Source organism: Chrysochloris asiatica, unplaced genomic scaffold (genome assembly GCF_000296735.1).
Source record: "Chrysochloris asiatica unplaced genomic scaffold, ChrAsi1.0 scaffold00151, whole genome shotgun sequence".
Lineage (NCBI taxonomy): Eukaryota > Metazoa > Chordata > Mammalia > Afrosoricida > Chrysochloridae > Chrysochloris > Chrysochloris asiatica.
The window spans coordinates 770,521-774,904 of NW_006408669.1; the positions used below are offsets into that span (position 1 = coordinate 770,521).

Sequence of the window (4,384 nt, forward strand, 5' to 3'; positions counted from 1 at the left end):
AAAAAAAAAAAAAAAAGAGCTACGTGTAAGACAGTTTAGTAACTCATGTGACCTGATGTATATTAGTGGCATGGATAGTTCCAAACATGGATCTCAACTAGGAAGTGACTATCAAAACCCAGGCAGAAGATTTGAAGATTTGAGCTAAGTTGCTGTTGAGCTTACACTGACTTGATGACCCATATGCATTAGAGTAGAATGTGCTCCATAGGATTTCAATAGTTTATTTTTTGGAAGTAGATCACCAGATCTGTCTTCAGAGATGCCTCTGAGTGGGCTCAAATCTCCAAATTCTTGATTAGTTGTTCAGCACTTCAACTACTGACACCACCAACAGTTGGGAATCCTAAAGTACTGATAGGTAAAGGTAGTCTTAGTGATAAATTTGTGAGTAAATAGAAATTGAACAATAAATACTTAATGGAGACTTAAATAAAAAATACAATGGACTAGAATAGGTGACCCACTGTATAGGGGAAGAAGATGTCTAGCATTTCTCCAGTTCAAGGACTACAATAAATGATGATGGAAATAAGCAGGAGAGTGCAAAAGGAGGAAAGATGTTAAATTTGGTTTTGTTTATATATTAACTAGTATTTAAAATGATAGACCATATTAGGAAACACATATGTGAAGTTAACAACAATGAACAGAATACCCTATAACCTGGATCTGAAGGAGGTGGGTAGACATTTCTGAATTAAAAAAAAAAAAATGTTTTTCGCTTTCTAAGTAGAAACTGCTTTATATATATACATAAAGCCGTTTCCACTATGAAAGTGAAAAATAAATATTTTTTAATTCAGAAATGTCTACACCAGCTGCCCTTTGAAAACTCTATATAGGGTTGCTATGAGTCAGAACTGACTTAACAGCACTTAACAACAACATATAAATCGGGCTGCGAACCTTAAGGTCAGCGGTTCGAAACTACCAGCCACTACGCGGGAGAAAGATGAGGCTTTCTACTCCCGTAAAGATTTACACCCTCAGAAACCCTGTACAGGGTCGCTATGGGTCGGAACCGACTCAATGGCACTTAACGACAACATATATATATATGTTGTGATCCAATTCACAGAAGTACGGATCATTGTCCTGTCCTGGGCTAACTTACAATTGTTACCATGCTTGAGCCCGTTGATGTTGCCACTTTACCAGTCCATCTTGCTGGGGGTTTTCCTCTTTTTCTCTGACCCACTATATATATACTAATATCAATGCCTATCTAGGTTTTCATTTTTAAGTGTTAACTAAAGAATTCGGTTACAAAATTATTTAATAAGTTCTTGTATAAGCTCAGACCCTCAGTGAAATGGACTGACAAAGTGACTTCAGCCATGAGCTAAATAAAACACAGCAATGATTGTGAGGATGCACTGATGGCAACTAACTTGATAGCACCTAACAACAACATCAGCTCAAGAATAAGAAAGAAGGAAGCATAACATAAGACTTACTTTCTCTTTCTTCAAGGCCTTGTGATTACCTTGTCTTCGTTGTTAAGTGTTGTTGAATCAGTTCCAACCCATAGCAACCCTTTATAGGGTTTCTGAGGAGTGACTGGTGAGTCTCAATCACAACCTTGTGGTTCAGACTGACTTTGTGGTCAAGTGTTTATTTCCAAGGGAGACATAGATTTTGAAAATCAAATACAGTACTTTCAGTCTGCAGATAGCTCTCTGCTATGCCCTAAATCTCAACTACCTACTCAGGAAATCCTCAAAAGGCTAAGTGAAGCTGGGTGCCTGGCCACCTGACAGTGTTGGATACATTCTTTGCCAAAAGTTATCTGATTGGATTATAGTTGTCTGATTGCATGTCTGGTTGCTGTACTCTCTCTGGCACCGAGATCCTCTTTGTCTCACTGCCTTCAGCATTTCTAAGATGCCAGTACAATTAGGAGCTCTGGTAGCATAGTGGTTATGAATCGGGCTGCGAACCTTAAGGTCAGCAGTTTGAAACTACCAGCTGTTCCGCAGGACAAAGATGAGGCGTTCTGCTCCCGTAAAGATTTACAGCCTCAGAAACCCTGTACAGGGTCGCTTTGAGTTGGAACCGACTCCATGGCACATAACCACCAACCACCACCATATGCTTGCAGCAAGCATGATGCAGCCATTGGCCAGAACGCCATGTCTATGGAGGACCCTTCTTTGTGGTGAAAGAAAAAGCCATCAACAATGCCCAGGGATTGTTTCAGAGATGGATAGAGCTCTTCTAGGATCACTCCAGAACAAGAAGGGAAGAAATGACTGATCACCAATGAACTGAAAAACAACCTCTGCAGTGTAGAGTGGAATCTAGAAAACCTTGATGAAGCTATTTGCATAGTTGAAGTTTCAAATCCTAGAACATTCAACCTGGATACAACTGAAATGAGTACATAAAAGCCTTCATTTACAATTGCTCAGCAAGTTGCCAGGAACACGAAGGATCAGATGTCAACTGCATCTGTGCAGGCATTGGCTGAAAGAAAAAATACACAGGCACTGCTAGGAGAAAGTAGTAGCCAGAACTGGAAAGTTGGAACCATGGATAAATGTGGATGCCTTGATGGACAGAAGCAATTAGCCGATTCCCCTTCATAGAGGAGCAGCAGGCACAGCAGTAGTTGATTGTGGAACAGCAGGATGAGCAGTTGGAGCTGGTCTCTGGCATCACCGGGCTGCTGAAGAACACGTCCCTGCACATTGGAGGGGAGCTGGAGGAACAGGCAGTCATGCTAGATGATTTCTCTCAAGAGTTGGAGAGCTGGACAATGTGATGAAGAAGCTTTCAAAAGTGTCTCACATGATCAGTGACTGACGCTAATGGTGTGCCATCGACATCCTCTTTGCCATCCTACTGGTGGTGCTGGCCCTCTTCTTCATGCTGTGATGGGGCCTCAGGTGTGAACTGCTCCTGCACATTGACTGAGGCTATCAGGAGACATGAGCATGCACCATGCGGCTGTCTGTTCATGCTCCTCTCTGGTCGGTATGCACCACCCACTGCACTGGCGGTTCTCTGGCCCTACAGTTGACATGGCTCCTCCACCCAGCTACCAGGAAGGGCTAAGGGGAAGAGGGCATGAGGCCTGCACACTCCCGGTGTTGACTCCATGACTGAAGCCCCACGCTACCTGCCCTGCTCCAATGACAACTGGCCACTGCTTTGCTTCTGTGGACCTAGTTTCCTGTAGAGGGATCTCAGTGACCCAGAAAAATCAGCAGACTCAGCCTGCGATTTTCTGTTACTGCCAATTCTCTCGTCTTTGGCAGCCCCTTGGTTGGCTCAAATCCTTTCTGCTGCTCAGATAGTGCACCTCTGTCCTGTCAATGAGACATCTGTACGGAATGTGGATTCCGGGGGTCTCATGTCCCATTGTTGTAATGGTTCTTAGTCCCTGAGAGCTATTAATGGGGGCAGAAGGCTCAGAGCAGTGTGTGAAAAAAAACACCCTGATACATTTTTCAGGTATAAATGCTGAGATGAAATCGCTTCACACAAGCACTTAGCGGGGATGGGGTGGGGTGGTACAGAGATAAATAACCATTGGAAAATAATGAAAAACACTGAGTTTAGAGGTGATAATAACCTGTGGCTTTAATAAACGGGAAGAAAGAAGAACGTGAGCTTGAGCAGAGTTTCAGAACAATGCCACTAGGGGTCAGAGCCAGGACCTTGCCAATTCCCTGTTGCCGTCTTAGGACTTCTTCCCAGAGGTGCAACTTGAACTTTTAGGATGACCCTTAAATACATGAGCCACTGCACAGCACACTTGAATGAATAAGGATGTAGGATTATCCTCACTGACCACCATTTTATTCCTGTGGCCTCCATAATGGGGTGTGAGCAGCTAGTACACTGATTACATTTAATCAGAAAATTTCAAGACAAAAATCTGGCTCTGGACTAGACTTTTCTTTTTCTGTGAGTAACGGTGAGGTTAAGTAGGCAAGCTTGGTCCTCTTTTCCCCTAAAATGACAATTCAATTTTATCACCTATTCAAATAGCTGAGCCAATGCAAATATAACTGGCAGAAGCTTAGATGGAGTTTAAGTAGCAGAAACTGCTGAGATACTAACCTTCAAGCTTTGGAGTCCTTTTTTACCCCTGAAATGCCTCAAATGTGCTGTGGATACAGGGTAGCTTTATACCTCTCTTCAAGAAGAGGCTAGTAGCAGCTGAACCCCAGTTGAAGCCAGAGTGGAAATCTCAAGTATCTTTCTCACCACCCTCTCTCTACTTTGGGAAGAACAGAACCATCCACCAAGAGCTGTGGTTGTTCCCTTTCTTTTGGATTCATTCCTCAGCTCGCTTTGTTTTACTTCTTTTTCTTGGTCTGCTTGTATTTTGTATATGCTTGTTTCCTTTTCTTTCTTTTCTTTTCTTTTCTTT

The 4,384-nt window shown here is 42.7% G+C and overlaps 1 pseudogene; it reads left to right on the top strand.

Moving 5' to 3' along the window:
* The window catches only part of LOC102830641, a 36,583-nt pseudogene extending 33,703 nt beyond the window's left edge, over positions 1–2,880 (top strand).
* The last annotated feature ends 1,504 nt before the right edge of the window (positions 2,881–4,384 follow it).